General features: G+C 48.5%; 1 protein-coding gene across 2 annotated transcripts in view; it reads left to right on the forward strand.

Annotated features, from left to right (window-relative positions):
* Positions 1-17,593, forward strand: part of USP24 (ubiquitin specific peptidase 24) — a 2,799,104-nt gene that overhangs the window by 115,145 nt on the left and 2,666,366 nt on the right. The gene's annotated exons all lie outside the window — the stretch shown is intronic.

Below are 17,593 nucleotides of genomic sequence, written 5' to 3' on the forward strand. Positions count from 1 at the left end.
AAATGTTAACAAGTGCTGATATTGTCTCCACAGGAAAAGATGTATTCTGCAAGTGTTCAGTACACTGCCTGTTTCTATGCACATGACGAACCATGGTTTTCTGTGGTTTCTTTGTGGTCGGTCATGTCCATGGTTTTCCCCATTCTTTTCCTCAGGGCAAAAAAGGAGCCATAGAGGAAGTTTATTTAGAGCTGCTCAGGCAGGAAGATACGCCAGTATTATCACAAGAGGCTTGAAAAAGATCTAAAATGCGCATATATATATATATATTGAAAAAAAGAGGAGAGGGGCGCACTCCAGTTCCCTGCACAGTAAACCTTCCCAGCCACAGGTGTTCTCCTCCGACCGGTTTCTGTGCCAATACACGTCATCAGGGAGGCTGTCTTAACTTGCAGCTCACAGCAAGTGCAGGTGTTACCACTTAGTGAGGATTCTGCTGCAAGGACTTCTGGTAGCTGTAGTCATCAGGTTAGCAAGGAACAGACTCACACCCAATCCCACAGTGGGGAAAGGGGGGGGAGTAGCCTACAGTGAGGCACTCCAAAGTTGGGCATAAATTACCCCGGTGCAGCACCCTATTAGATTTCTGAAGATTCCACCCTTCAGAAAACTTACATGTGTTGAAAAAAAGAGGAGAGGGGCGCACTCCAGTTCCCTGCACAGTAAACCTTCCCAGCCACAGGTGTTCTCCTCCGACCGGTTTCTGTGCCAATACACGTCATCAGGGAGGCTGTCTTAACTTGCAGCTCACAGCAAGTGCAGGTGTTACCACTTAGTGAGGATTCTGCTGCAAGGACTTCTGGTAGCTGTAGTCATCAGGTTAGCAAGGAACAGACTCACACCCAATCCCACAGTGGGGAAAGGGGGGGGAGTAGCCTACAGTGAGGCACTCCAAAGTTGGGCATAAATTACCCCGGTGCAGCACCCTATTAGATTTCTGAAGATTCCACCCTTCAGAAAACTTACATGTGTTGAAAAAAAGAGGAGAGGGGCGCACTCCAGTTCCCTGCACAGTAAACCTTCCCAGCCACAGGTGTTCTCCTCCGACCGGTTTCTGTGCCAATACACGTCATCAGGGAGGCTGTCTTAACTTGCAGCTCACAGCAAGTGCAGGTGTTACCACTTAGTGAGGATTCTGCTGCAAGGACTATATATATTTATTTCTGAGGCTTGGGGAATCTGCTTAGATCACATGCTGTGCATAGGCCGACATCTAGTGGAAGCTGCGGAGTATTACAGTTTGTTTTTCGAAAGTCGAAAATGGGCGTCGACACAGGGCGTGCCAGTAATACTATCCCTAGTGTGACGTCCACTGTACCCATGATCCCTCACGCGTCTAGGATCCCCAGATTGTTTTTTTCCGCCATTCTGGTCGGAAGCACTTCATCGGAGTTCCCTGGCTTTGCCATATTTTCACTCAAAACTAATTCTAATTTGCCCCGTTTTGCAACCTTTCGTCGATCAACATCTCGACGCCGAACCGGGGAAGAGATCAACGTCGAATACCCGACGGATTGGGCCTTGAGGCTTCCGCCTCGGCTCGGGCCTGGGCCGCTGGCCTCGGCCCTACAAGTAGGGAGAGTGGGGGGTGGTACACTTCCACACTCGGGTATATATATATATATATATATATATATATATATAGGTATATAATCATAGACACCTTCTTACCTACACACACTTGCCCGCTGCCCACAGGCGCGTATGGAGGGTACGCCCTTTCAGTTTTGCCCCAAGTGTAATAAGAAATACCCTTGGGTAGAGAAGCACGCTACGTGCAACCTTTGCCTGCCCAGAGACCACCCCGAGGCGGGTTGCAGGGCCTGTAGTAGGTTTAAGCCCAAAACTCTTAAGGACCGCTCCACCAAGCGTTGGGCCCACCACGCCAAGCTAGCAGCTATGGAGGCGGAGGGTACCTTCAGCGACGCCGGACTTTCGGACGGCGAGGGCACAAAGGCGTCGAAAGACAGCCGAACGCACGTCCCCGGCCTCGGAAGGTCGTCCGTCCCGGCGACTATGGGGAAGTCCCCCGGCGACAAAAGCGTTACACATACACACGCTAAACACAAAAAATCCACCCGAGATTCGACGTCGTCGAAACCTCGGAAAGAGGCACAGAAGGAGCAGTCCGAAAGGACGTCCTCTGGGCGGTCCCGGTCGAGGTCGCCGCACGACGTCAGGCAAGCCTCCACACTTGCACATAGTGCCTCGACCATTAACATCACGGAAGATCAATCGTCCGGAGACGAACACGACTTCCGTCACCAGCCTGCACCCCAGGTAAAGGGTACATCACTTGGGAGTAAGGAGGGCCCAGTTTCGAAGGCTAGTTCGAAAGACAGGGATTCCACCTCCGATCCACGACGCCAGGCGTCGAAAGATAAGGGAAATGGTAAACACACTTCCACCCACGGGGAAGGGGGTAAGCAGCAAAGGAAACAACCCTTGCAATCCTCCACAACAAGAGAACTGACTTCCCCCTCCAAGTCTTCTCAGGGCCATTGACAGAGTAATGTCAAGGATGTCTTCCTTAGCAAATTTCTTCGAAAGACACCCTGACCAACTCCTAGCTTTAAACCCTCAGGAATCTTCTCCCTCAGGTTCAAGGGACCCTATCCCTTCAAATAAAAGGCCCTGGGTCGAGACGCCATTAAGGCCTTCAGACCCCTTTGAGGTCCAACCTTATTCTTGCCTTTTCCCTACAGACCAAGGGAACTCTTCCCTTATAGAGGGTCAGGAAATTGACACGCCAGAAGATCTCGCAGGGTCAGATTATTACGGGGAGGACGAAGACGAGGATGAGCCAGAAAATAGCCCAGATATTTTCCGAATGGACTCACCAGTCGAAAGGGAAGCCCCAGGGTCTGATTCCCCAATAGATAATCAGCCCCTCCTGAATGAACTGCTCTTTCGGGCAGCTAACCACTTCCACATAGACACACAAGGTGTCCAGGAAGAGAGGGACTTTGCGGAGGAACTAATAGGGGAAAGGAAGCCAGTAGCCCAGACCATTCCCATCCTGAAATCTATTCAACGCAGAATAGCACCATCCCTTAACCCAAACCTGACAAGACCTGTAAACCCGAGGGTAGAGAAGCTGTTTAAAGCAGCCCAGTCGGACCCTCTATATATTAGAGGTCAACTTAAGCCAGACTCTCTAGTCGTAACCAACACCCGCAAGAGAGCTGGTACCCCATTATCTTCCTCTGAGGCTCCCCCCGACAAGGAAAGTAAGAAACTCTATGGTTTTGGCAGAAAAGTAGCTTCCACGGCAGCCTACCAAACCAGAATCGCGAATTCCACCACACTGTTGGCTAGCTACAACTGCCATCAGTGGGAAGAAGTGGCAGCACTAATAGATTCCGCTCCCGAACCCCTTAAGAGCCATCTAGCTCGCATTGGTGCAGAGGGAAGAAACGTCTCAGGCTGCATTTTAAAAGCAACTCTGGACGCCGCAGACAATGCGGGTAGACTTATAGCAGAGGGGACTGTCATCAAAAGACATGCTTGGTTGAGGCAGTCGGGATTCAAAGTAGAAACACAAGCTGCACTCTTAGACAAACCAGTGGAAAGTGATCTCCTGTTTGGGAAGGCAGTCGAGGACGCTCTAAAAAACGCTAAGGAAGAATTCGACACCCTCAAATCCCTTGGCCAGTTAACTACCAAGCCACCTAACCAAAGAGGGAACGGCAATTTTCGTCGCCCCCGCGGCCAAAATTCCAATAGAGGAAATAGCTATTCCCACACCCAGGGTACCCAGTGGAACACCAACTCACAACAGTCTACCCAGGGGTATGGTAGGGCTGGTAGAAGAGGACGTGGTAGAGGCAGAGGCAGCCCCAGTAGAGGAGGCGGCACGCCTCCACCAAAGCAGTGACGCTCAGTTCAGGGTCCCTTCCCATGCAACCCCAGTAGGGGGACGAATATCCAGCTTCACCCAGGCATGGGAAGGGATAACATCCGACAGATGGGTGCTGTCAATGGTATCCAATGGGTACTGTATAGAACTACTGCAACGTCCCCTAAACCATCCTCCACGACAAAAAGTCCACTCCTTAGAACATCAGAAGATCCTCCTCGAGGAGATCTACAATCTGCTCCTAAAGGACGCGATAGAAATCGTCCCAAGACACCAGGTAAACAAGGGTATTTATTCAACTTACTTCCTTGTTCCAAAGAAAGATTTAACAATGCGCCCAGTATTGGACTTGCGGCCTGCCAACAAGTATGTCAAGCCCCAAAGGTTTCGTATGACTACACTACAAGAGGTAATCCCCCTCCTAAAAAAGGGGATTACATGGCAACTTTGGATATGAAAGATGCCTATTTTCATATTTCCATGCTCCCAGCGCACAGAAAGTACCTGCGCTTCAAGGTGGACAGTCAACACTATCAGTTCAAAGTGCTGCCCTTCGGGATAGCTTCGGCACCAAGGGTATTCACCAAGGTACTGGCGGTGGCGGCTGCACACCTACGCAGGAAAGCTATCCCAGTATACCCTTATCTGGACGACTGGCTCATAACGGGGGAAACCCCAGTAACTTGCAGGACAAACATTCAAAGGACTATCGACCTCCTTCACGAATTAGGCTTCTCAATCAACGAGAAGAAATCAAGCCTAGTGCCAAGCACCTCCAAACAGTTCCTAGGAGCTATCCTGGATACTCAAAGAGGGTTAACGTTTCCCTCAAAGGAAAGAATTCGGAATATACTACTGCAAATTCCGCAATATCAGGCCGGTCGCCAAATAACGGTACGCAAGGCAATGCGTTTGCTGGGCATGTTGGCTTCATGCATTTACCTGGTCCCCCACACGCGCCTGCGCATGCGTCCCATGCAGGAATGGTTGGCGAAACAGTGGTCTCAGGCAAGCGGTCAGTGGGACGATCTAGTGGTCGTTTCGCCAACATTGGTACAAAGCCTTCACTGGTGGACAAGAGTAAATCTTGCTCAGGGGAAACCTTTTCACGATCCCGAGGTACAGGCAATAGTCACTACCGATGCATGCCTCACTGGGTGGGGAGCTCACCTTCTCCACCACACAGCCCAAGGTCTCTGGTCTCCCTCAGTAGCCAGGAACCACATCAACCTGCTAGAACTTCTGGCAGTATTCAAAGCACTTCTAGCATTCGAGCCCTACCTGCTCAACCTGTCAGTCCAAATCCGGACGGACAGCACAACAGCCATGTTCTACCTGAACAAGCAAGGAGGGACTCGTTCACCAAATCTGTCCAAGCTTGCCCAGAAAATCTGGAGATGGGCACTCAGACGGAACATTTTCCTGTCATCACAACATGTTCCAGGGGAGCTCAATTCCCTAGCGGATGCTTTAAGCAGAGACTCCCTCCCAGAGGAACACGAATGGGTTCTACACAAAGAGGTCGTAGAAGACATCTTCTCTCAGTGGGGTTGCCCCACTATAGACTTATTCGCCACAAGCGAAAACAGACAATGCCCAGGATTTGCATCCAGGTTCCCCCAACCAGACTCCCAGGGGAACGCCCTGTGGATGAACTGGTCAGGGATGTTTGCGTACGCTTTTCCACCAACTCCTCTCATCAGGAAGGTGGTCAACAAAATGAACAGTGAGTCAATGACGCTCGTCCTAATTGCTCCCATGTGGGCAAGACAACCTTGGTTCCCACACTTACGCAGGATGGCGGTGTGCGAACCCATCAGACTTCCAACCTGGTACAACCTTCTGTCCCAGCACCAGGGTCAAACAGTGCATCCTCAACCCAACTCAATGAACCTGGCAGCATGGCTCCTGAGGTCATAGAGTTTGGACATCTCAATCTACGACAAAGATGTATGGACATCCTAAAAGAAGCTAGGAAACCAAACACAAGGCACTGCTACTTTGACAAATGGAGAAGATTTGTTATTTGGTGCCAGAATAAACAAATCAACCCAATTGAATGCACTCCTTCCACTATTGTTACATACATGCTCCACCTGCTAGATGCAGGTCTAGTTTTTAACTCACTAAAGGTGCACCTGGCAGCTCTATCAGCCTACACCACCTCCCATAACAAGGTATCGTGGTGGAAAATACCAGTGGTTAAAGCTTTCATGGAAGGAGTAAAGAGACTTCATCCTCCAATTTCCAACCCACCACCAGGATGGGACCTGAACGTGGTGCTATCTACACTCATGGGCCCGCCCTTCGAGCCCATGCATAAAAGTAGTCTCAAACATCTGACTTATAAAACTGCCTTCTTAGTAGCCATTACTTCTATAAGAAGGGTCAGTGAAATCCAAGCTCTGTCAGTGCAGGATCCCTTCTTTACTGTCCACAAGGACAAACTGGTTTCACGCACACACCCTAGGTTCTCACCTAAGTTTATCTCTAAATTCCACGTAAACCAGTCCATCGAGCTTCCGGCTTTCTTCCAAAACCCACAAAGCTCAGCTGAGGTGAAACTACACACACTAGATGTGCGTAGGGCGGTCCTCTACTATGTAAACAAGACCAGACCGTTACGAAAAACAGATCAGCTGTTTGTCTCCGTAGCTACAGGCAGAGAGGGGGATCGCGTCTCTAAAGGTGCCATCTCTAAGTGGATTGTTAACTGTATCCAGCTGTGTTACTCACTCGCTGAAAAAACTCTGCCTTTCACGCCTAGGGCCCACTCTACAAGAGGTATTGGGGCCACTCTGGCTTTCATTGCAAATGTACCCCTTGACACCATTTGCAAAGCAGCTACTTGGAGCTCTATTCACACTTTTACTCAGCACTACTGCATTGACACTCATTCCAAGACAGATACACAAGTGACACAAGCGGTTCTAAGACATTTATTTGCTCATGACCCTTCTCACACCCCACCTCCTTCTTCAGGTACTGCTCGCTAATCTATGCACAGCATGTGATCTAAGCAGATTCCTCAAGCCTCAGAAGAGATACGTTACTCACCGTAATCGTATTTCTGATGCTTGTATCTGCTTAGATTCACATGCGACCCACCCTTCCTCCCCTCTGAGAGAAGGTGCATGGTTGCTTGTAGTCTTACCTTTCTACCTATCTGCTTGGATTATCTGTACTCACGCTACTCCTCATACTACCTCATGTCAGGAAAAACACAATCTGGGGATCCTAGACGCGTGAGGGATCATGGGTACACTGGACGTCACACTAGGGATAGTATTACTGGCACGCCCTGTGTCGACGCCCATTTTCGACTTTCGAAAAACAAACTGTAATACTCCGCAGCTTCCACTAGATGTCGGCCTATGCACAGCATGTGAATCTAAGCAGATACAAGCATCAGAAATACGATTACGGTGAGTAATGTATCTCATATATATATATATATATATATATATATATCTGAGGCTTGTGGAATCTGCTTAGATCACATGCTGTGCATAGGCCGACATCTAGTGGAAGCTGCAGAGTATTACAGTTTGTTTTTCGAAACTCGAAAATGGGCGTCGACACAGGGCTTGCCAGTAATACTATCCCTAGTGTGACATCCACTGTACCCAAGATCCCTCACGCGTCTAGGATCCTCAGATTGTTTTTTTCCGCCATACTGGTCGGAAGCATTTTGCGGAGTCCCCTGGCCTTAGCCATAATTTGCATACTTTTGCTAAAATATTAAATTATTTACATCCTTCCCCATCCCAACGTCGAACTTCGACACTCGACGCCGGCTGGAGAAGAAATCGACCGTCGGCTGCTGCACGACGGATTTGGGCCTCGGAAGGCCTCTGCCTGGGCCTTGGAAGGCCTCTGGCCTTGGCCCTGCAAGTAGGGAGAGTGGGGGATTGGACATACTCTACACCCTTGGTATATAGGTACACCTTATACATTTCCTACACTTAGCCCGCTGCCTCAAGGTGCGTATGGAAGGTACCCCTTTTCAATTCTGCCCCAAGTGCAATCGCAAATAGCCTTGGGTCGACAGGCACGCCAGGTGCAATCTCTGCTTGCCGAGGGACCACCCCGAAGCGAACTGCAGAGCGTGTAGTAGGTTTAAACCTAAGACACTTAAGGACCGTTCGACGAAGTGTTGGGCCCACCACGCCAGGCAGGCAGCCATGGCAGCGGAGGGCGCCTTCAGCGACGCTGTACTTTCGGACGACGAGGGCATTACAGCGTCGAAAGACAGCCGAGCGCAGGTCCCCAACCTCGGAAGGTCGTCCGGCAGGGCGGCTATGGGGAAGACCCCCGGCGACACAAGCGCTTCACACACACACTAAACACACGAAGTCCAACCGAGACTCGACAACGTAGAGTTCTTGGAAAGAGGCACAAACAGAACGGTCCAATTCGGTGTCCTCTGGGCGTTCTCGATCGAGATCGCCGCATGACTCCAGGCAATCATCCATGCTTGCCAAGAGTGCCTCGCACCCTAGGCTAACAGAAGTTCGATCGTCGGAGGACGAAGACGACTTCCACCCCCAGGCCGCGCTCCAGGAGTCGGAGCCCGCAGACAAGATCAGCGCGGCCCCACGCTCGAAGGACAGGGACTCTACCCCCGATCCTCGTCGAAAACCTCCGGAGCCACAAAAGGACAGGGAAAACACTTTTCCACTCAAGGTGAGGGGGGAAAACAGCAGAAGAAGCAGCCTTTGCACTCTACCATACCTGTAAAACACGCCACTCCCCCTAAACAGACCGACAAGACCAGATCTGCTGATATGTCTAAAACCAGCAAATCTACTCAAGATAAATCTCCGAGACTTGCTGAGAGAGTCATTCCCAGTTCCAAAAAGTGGTCGAGTGAAGACATAGATAGGGTCATGTCAAGGATGTTTTCTTTGGCTGACTTTTACGATAAAAATCCAGACCATTTCCTTTCGTATGATCCACAAGGGGCGACACCCTCAGGCTCTAACGATCCTATCCCCCCGAGTAAGAAGCCCCGGTTTGAGACACGGATGAGGTCTACAGACCCCTTCGAGGTACAACCATACTCAAGACCATACTCACTGTATCAAGGAGAGGCTTCCTTTGGTGATGACCAAGAATTTGGCATGGTAGAAGAGCAAACCGGGACGGGCTACCATGGGGATGGTGAGGAACAGGAAGAGGAAGACCCTGAAACCTACAGGGTAGATTCCCCGGTAGAGAACGAAGCCCCGGTTACCGACTCCCCTGTCGATAACCAACCCCTCCTAAACGAGGTTCTCGCACGTGCAGCAGAAAATTTCCATATTGACACCCACGGTGTCCAGGAGGAGAGGGACTTCGCCGAGGAGTTATTGGGAGAAAGGAGGCCGGTTGCCCAGACCATCCCTATCCTTAAGTCCATTCAGCGAAGAATAGACCCGTCCCTGGTGAACCCAAACCTCACCAGAGCAGTCAATCCCAGGGTTGAAAAACTTTTCAGGGCAGCTCAGTCTGACCCTCTCTATATAAGAGGACATCTGAGGCCAGACTCCCTAGTTGTCACTAACACTCGTAAGAGGGCTGGAACACCCTTGTCATCGTCCGAAGCTCCTCCAGACAAGGACTATATGGTTTCGGCAGGAAAGTAGCCTCAACGTCTGCCTATCAGGCAAGGATTGCAAACTCCACCACCCTGTTGGCCAGTTACAACTGCCATCAGTGGGAAGAAGTCGCGGCACTCATAACCTCTGCTCCGGAACCTTTAAAGGGCCAGTTAGCTCGGATCTCCGCTGAGGGTAGAGCCGTGTCTGGTTGCATTTTGAAAACAACCTTTGACGCCGCGGAAAACACAGGCAGATTGATAGCAGAAGGCACTGTTATCAAGAGACATGCGTGGTTACGGCAGTCTGGTTTTAAGGCAGAAACCCAGGCATCATTGTTGGACAAACCGGTGGAAGCCGATCTGTTGTTTGGTAAGGCGGTTGAGGACGCACTGAAGAATGCCAAGGACAAATACGAGACACTCAAGTCCCTTGGCCAGTTAACCAATAAACCCCCTAACCAGAGAGGGAATAGTAATTTTCGTCGCCCACACGGCCAAAATTCCCAGAGAGGATCTAACTATTCCCAGGGGCTGGGTACACAGTGGAACAACAGCCAACAGTCTACCCAGGGTTACGGCAGGGGTAATAGGAGAGGTCGTGGTAAAGGCAGAGGCAGTCCCAGCAAAGGAGGCGGCACGCCTCCACCAAAGCAGTGATGCTCAGTTCAGGGTCCCTTCTCACGCTACCCCAGTAGGGGGACGCATTTCCAACTTCACCCAGGCTTGGGAAGGGATCACATCAGACAGATGGGTGCTGTCAACAGTATCCACAGGGTACTGTATAGAACTACTGCAGCATCCCCGGAACCATCCTCCACGACAGAGTACACTCTTTAGAAAATCAGAAGATTCTCCTCGAGGAGATTGCCATTCTGCTAGAAAAGGACGCGATAGAACTCGTCCCGGGACACCAGGTAAACAAGGGTATTTATTCAGCTTACTTCCTTGTGCCAAAGAAAGATTTGACAATGCGCCCAGTATTGGATTTATGGCCTGCCAACAAGTATGTCAAGCCCCAAAAGTTTCATATGACTGCGCTACAAGAGGTAATCCCCCTCCTAAAAAAGGGGATTACATGGCAACCTTGGATATGAAAGATGCCTATTTTCATATTTCCATGTTCCCAGTGCACAGAAGATACTTGCGCTTCAAGGTGGACAGTCGGCACTACCAATTCAAGGTACTACTCTTCGGGATAGCTTTGGCACCAAGGGTATTCACCAAGGTACTGGTGGTGGCGGCTGCACACCTACGCAGAGGCAATCCCGGTGTACCCTTATCTGGACGACTGGCTCATAACGGGGGAAACCCCAGTAATTTGCAGGACAAACATTCAAAGGACTATCGACCTCCTCCACGAATTAGGCTTCTCAATCAACGAAAAAAAGTCATGCCTGGTGCCAAGCACCTCCAAACAGTTCCTAGGAGCAATCCTAGATACTAAGAGGGGTTCACATTTCCTTCAGAGGAAAGAATTCGGAATATACTACTGCAAATTCCGCAATATCAGTCCGGTCACGAAATAACGGTACGCAAAGCGATGCGTTTACTGGGCATGATGGCGTCATGTATTTACCTGGTCCCCCACGCGTGCCTGCGCATGCGTCCCATGCAGGAATGGTTGGCGAAACAGTGGTCTCAGGCAAGTGGTCAGTGGGACGATCTAGTGGTCGTTTCGCCAACACTAGTACAAAGCCTTCACTGGTGGACAAGAGAGAATCTTGCACAGGGAAAACCCTTTTACGATCCCGAAGTACAGGCAGTAGTCGCTACCGATGCATGTCTGACGGGGTGAGGAGCTCACCATCTCCACCACACAGCTCAGGGTCTCTGGTCTCCCTCAGTGGCCAAGAACCACATCAACCTGCTGGAGCTTCTGGCAGTATTCAGAGCTCTTCAAGCGTTCGAGCCCCACCTACTAAACCTGTCAGTGCAGATCCGGACGGACAGCACAACAGCCATGTTCTACCTGAACAAGCAAGGAGGGACTTGTTCGCCAAATCTGTCCAAGCTTGCCCAGAAAATCTGGATATGGGCACTCAGACGGAACATCTTCCTGTCATCACAACATGTTCCAGGGGAGCTCAATTCCCTAGCGGATGCTCTGAGCAGAGACTCCCTCCCAGAGGAACACGAATGGGTTCTACGCAGAGAGGTCGTAGAAAATATCTTCCCTCAGTGGGGTTTCCCCACTATAGACTTATTCGCCACAAGCGAAAACAAACAATGCCCAGGATTTGCATCCAGGTTCCCCCAACCAGACTACCAAGGGAACGCCCTGTGGATGAACTGGTCAGGGATGTTTGCGTACGCTTTTCCACCAACTCCTCATCAGGAAGGTGGTGAACAAGATGAACAGAGAGACGATGACGCTCGTCCTAGTTGCTCCCATGTGGGCAAGACAACCGTGGTTCCCACACCTACGCAGGATGGCGGTGTGCGAGCCCATCAAACTTCCAGCCTGGTACAACCTACTGTCCCAGCACCAAGGTCAAACAGTGCATCAGAAACCCAACTCAATGAACCTGGCAGCATGGCTCCTGAGGTCATAGAGTTTGGACATCTCAATTTACCACAGCGGTGTATGGACATCCTAAAGGAATCTAGGAAACCAAACACAAGGCACTGTTACTTTGACAAGTGGAAGAGGTTCGTTATCTGGTGCCAGAGTAGACAAATCAACCCAGTTGATTGCACTCCTTCCACTATTGTTACATACATGCTCCACCTGCTAGACGCAGGATTGGTTTTTAACTCACTGAAAGTACACCTGGCAGCCCTGTCGGTATACACCACTTCCCATAACAAGGTCTCGTGGTGGAAAGTACCAGTAGTTAAAGCCTTCATGGAAGGAGTAAAGAGACTTCACCCTCCTATTTCAAACCCACCACCAGGGTGGGACCTTAATGTGGTGCTATCTAAGCTCATGGGACCCCCTTTCGAGCCCATGCATAAAAGCAGTCTCAAACACCTGACTTATAAAACGGCGTTCTTAGTAGCTATTACTTCTATAAGAAGGGTCAGTGAAATTCAGGCTCTGTCAGTGCAGGATCCCTTCTTTACTGTCCATAAAGACAAACTGGTTGTACGCACACACCCTAGGTTCTCACTTAAGTTTATACCTAAATTCCATGTAAACCAGTCCATCGAGTTTCCGGCTTTCTTCCAGGATCCTCAAAGCTCGGCTGAGGTGAAACTACACACCCTAGATGTGCGTTGGGCGGTCCTCTACTATGTAAATAAGACCAGACCGCTAAGAAAAAAAAAAGGACCAACTGTTTGTCTCCGTAGCTACAGGCAGAGAGGGGGGATCGCGTCTCTAAAGGTGCCATCCCGAAGTGGATTATTAACTGTATCCAGCTGTGTTACTCACTCTCTGAAAGAACTCTGCCTTTCACGCCAAGAGCCCACTCTACTAGAGGCATTGGGGCCACTTTGGCTTTCATTGCAAATGTACCCCTTGACACCATTTGCAAAGCAGCTACTTGGAGCTCTATTCACACTTTTACTCAGCATTACTGCATTGACACCCATTCCAAGGCAGATACACAAGTGGGACAAGCGGTTCTAAGACACTTATTTGCTCATGACCCTTCTCACATCCCACCTCCTTCAGGTACTGCTCGCTAATCTATGCACAGCATGTGATCTAAGCAGATTCCACAAGCTTCAGAAGGGATACATTACTCACCGTAATCGTATTTCTGATGCTTGTATCTGCTTAGATTCACATGCGACCCACCTTTACTCCCCTCTGAGAGAAGGCGCATGGTTGCTTGAAGTCTTACCTTTCTATCTATCTGCTTGGATTATCTGTACTCGCGCTACTCCTTATGCTACCTCATGTCAGAAAAAATACAATCTGAGGATCCTAGACGCGTGAGGGATCTTGGGTACAGTGGACGTCACACTAGGGATAGTATAACTGGCACGCCCTGTGTCGACGCCCATTGTCGAGTTTCGAAAAACAAACTGTAATACTCTGCAGCTTCCACTAGATGTAGGCCTATGCACAGCATGTGAATCTAAGCAGATACAAGCATCAGAAATACGATTACGGTGAGTAATGTATCCAATATCTCTGCACAATTAAATTTAATGATTTGAGGAACAAAGGAAAGAATAAATCTAAATGAGACCCTGTTTTTTGTGGCCTGCGAGTGAATCCTAAATGTGTGCAAATTGTGGAGAAATGAAAAGTCCCATCTTAGTTAGTCTCTGCTGAAGCTGTGTTATTTGCGTTACCGCTTGCATCCACTTAACAGAAAGGATGTGTTATAGTATAGGTACTTGTGTTGTACTGGCAATATGCAATATTGTAAACCCTGTTGGTGATCAGAAATTACTTCAACACTAAAGTTATTGCCCAGTTGAATGTACCTGTGGTATTTCATTACTCCTGGTCATTATTGTCCCATTGTGATCATAATTAGACTGTCTGCTCGTTTCAAAATGCACCCCTTCTTTAATTCAGTGTTTTTTCCCGATTTGACAGCAGGTTACCTCGTTTTGCTCTTACAGTCATACACTCTTAGACGCTCGCTCGCTTGCTTTAGCACCTTGAAGCACCTCATGTGCTAAATGGAATTACCAATAATAATCTCAGGCCCAAATAACCGGACAGACTCAAAGAATATGGCAAATTACTACTTTATTATCAGCATGAAATAAAGTAGGGCAATCTGGAGAACGACGAACTGTAGTCCACGCACTCAAACTTTGGTTTCGATTTATACAACGGTTTTATACCTCAATGTACGTCCGCTATGACGTCATCCTACGTGGCAAACTGTGAACCCTATTGAAGGGAGGGATTGGTTAAGGGAACATGTGTACCTATATATCATATAAGGAATATTACTGGATGTCCCTTATCTGGTAGGCATGCCTTGAACCATCTCTAAATAAGTATAATACAGATTATAGCAGAATAACCGCAGCAGATTGGTCTTTGCAACCTTGTATAGCATGTTACTACATAGACCCTCTGATTGGTTGGCATTCTCTCTCAACCTTGGATTTTTGGCTTCTTGGCAGCATGTAAGCAAAACAAAACTCTGGTGCAGAGAGCAACGTTGGACTAATACCTGCTTGCCCAATTAGACCATCTCATCAGTCAGACCCCAAGCCAAGGCTTCTTGTTTATAGTTGACCGTGCAGCCTGTTCTGTTATGGGATTTTCATGGGAGTGTAGGTACAACATTGTCTTCGTCTAGAGCTTAATGAATAGCCCTTGTTTTTTACTTCTGAGTCACAGGAGGAGACCACGATTTTGTTTATTTCGTCCTTTAATTTACTGGTATTTGATTTAATTAAGCTGGGTGTCATTACTCCTCTTGGCTTTTGGAGACTTGCTCACTCCACCTTGCACAGGCTTTTTGCATCTTTGATGGTTCAATACTTGGCTTTTGCAGATGATTTCTTCTTTGCTTAATCTAAGAGAAATATGTATTGCGTACATGACCTATCCTCTTGACTCCCTTTATGCCTTGCAATTATTCGTTGATGTGGCATCAGTGATACCAGGCCAATAGATTCCTCTTTATTCCTCACTCCGAGATGTTTTCCAGCATCTCCTGACTCTGCAGCCCTGGTCTGTCTCTTAGGTAGCTTGATTGGTTTCAAGACGAATCTGACGTCCATCTTTCCATCTTGGCCACTGTGAAAAACCAGAGGGTGTTGCATAACCTAGTCCCCAGAGACCCCGTACTCGGGAGGCCAGGGGAAGGCCATCGTTTTTGGATCCTGACCCTGGGGGTGGACAAGTGAGGGAGGATCACCTGGGTAGAGGGTCGTCACGGGGTGGGGGGGAAAGCACCCAATCGTGAGACATGGTATCCCCTTTTTCCACAACCAATCCAACCCCTAGCCCTACTTATTTCATGTGAAACTACAACTTCCATAATTCCTCTGCACTTCATCTTAACAGTACTGCCCAGAGGAAGATGAGGAATGAGGTCAGAAAGATTACCTCACCTGACTTGCATTGTCCCTGTAATGAGGCCAGGCAGAGGAGGCCACGTAGCTTCAACAATGTACACCTGCCACTTATTAACACTCCCTATGAACATAAAAGGTAGTGCACACAAGCACGCTTGAAGCGAGGCAGGGTACAAGAAGGAACCGCTCTTCCTAGGTTAATGCCCACCAGGCTGTCGAAGTTGGAAGGCCAACGGGCTGATCGACAGTTGAAAGGACCAAGAGTAAGCCATTCAAGATTTCCAGTCTTTCGGGAAGCCGTGAGCATTCGAAGAGCAAAGCCGAGTGAGCAGAAACCGTCAAGGTGCCGGAGAACGTCTTGTGACGCCTCCTTCCCCCCGTCCTCCCCGGGTGAATGGCAGAGGAGGCGGTGATAACGGCCTTGAGCTTCAGGAAAAAGATTAAAGAAATCCAATTAACCCGGCCAGTGAGTTATCGAAGGCACCAAGTCTGGTTGATGTTAAAGGCAAAGTGACTGTAATTTGAAAGTTGCGCGCATGCAGATAAAACGCAAATGTAGAGAACAATTGTTGAAGGAAAAGATACAAAGTAACAGAGTGGTCCTATGAGATGAAGTTGCACATTAAAAAGTCTGTGTGAAATGTTATGAATGTTTGAAGATATTGCAGCGGAGATCAAAGGAAAGAGTAAGCTTTCCCTGTAAAATTGCTCCCAGCGCCATGATGCCTTTGGGCGAACATGTGCTTAATAAGTATCAATAACACAACATAACCGCAATAAAGAAAATGGTGAATAAGAGGAAAATGAAATATATGAACTTTGAATATGCCAATAGGGCAACATTATAAGAACTTTGGAAAATGCTAAGGGGGCAAACTAAAGAGAATAAGAACTACTACTAAGAAATATCAGTGTTACATATGAACCGTTTAAAAGGCAAAAAGGGCAGACTAAGAGTGAGAAGTACAGGTACCAAGAAGCATTGGTGCCACAAGATGAACGTCGATTGTGAATTAAAGGATTGTTGAAAGAGGTCTTTGTGAATTCCTTGCAGTTTTGAAAGTCTTCGACAGTGAAAAGATACTTTAAATAAAAACATGGAGAAGGGAACCCCCACGAAGTAAAGAAGGGCCCGGAACTAGGGCAAGGGTAGGTTTTCTTTGTATAGGGCTTTTCATTTTGACCAAGCTGACTTGGACGTATTTGTTATTTCTTTAAAATGGGAGTAATCTAGACCATTAGAGTTTTATTTTTATTCCTTTTATTGACATTTTCAAACATAACCAGCATCAACATGCCGACATTAAATTCCCCCCACACCTTCCCCCAGCATTCCAGCTCCCGTCAATACCAATACGTCAAGCAGGGCTACTCATTTCAATTACAGTATCATGTTTGTTTGTTTCTTGGAGGCAGCGCATATCAGGAGTTTGTATCATTCCAATTTAGGGTCACTTACTGTCACTTTCCACCTGTTTTGTGTTTAAGCTTAGGATCAATCCCCTCCCATTGTCCCATACATTCCGCGCTACATTACGTCTCCTCTTTCAGTCCTCGGGGGTTTTTGAGGGGTTGCCATATGTATCTCACGACTGGGCTATCAGATAGTGGACTTATGGATCCCCCATATCTCTTATCAGTTTGGTTAGCTGACAACCCGTTGTTGCCAATCTACATAGCATTACAATACAGTATATCGGCCTGCCAAGTCTAGATTTTTGGGAGTTTTGTTCCTCCTCACACCATCGCCACACGTCTCTTAGCTAGGAGCAAGAGCAGACACATCAGCTTTCTCATACCCTTGGGATAGGTCTGGTGTAACCCAGCAGTGCCATCATAAGGTTTGGGTCTATTCTTTCCCCAGTTATTTCTCCTATAGTCTCAAACACTGATTCCCAGAATGAGAGAACCGAGGGGCACTTCCAGGCAACATGTATGAAGTTGGCTGTCTCGTTGCCCCATCTGCCGCAGCCGCTGGAGGTCCCTGGGAAGTAGCTGTGCAGTTGAACAGACGTATAGTAGAACTGGTGTAGGTACTTCCAGTGAATTAGTTTGAATCTAGCATTTAGTGCCACCCTGTGTTAAGGAGGGACAATAAGGAGACCCCAATACAATCAGCATTGTTCCACCTCTGAGCTCTATTCATTCTAATTTTCTCCGTTCTCTCCCTCTTCCTTCCACCTCACTCTACCAACGTATTGCCTGGACACATT

The sequence above is a fragment of the Ambystoma mexicanum genome, chromosome 1q, assembly GCF_040938575.1.
Source record: "Ambystoma mexicanum isolate Mex_15411 chromosome 1q, UKY_AmexF1_1, whole genome shotgun sequence".
NCBI classification, from domain to species: domain Eukaryota; kingdom Metazoa; phylum Chordata; class Amphibia; order Caudata; family Ambystomatidae; genus Ambystoma; species Ambystoma mexicanum.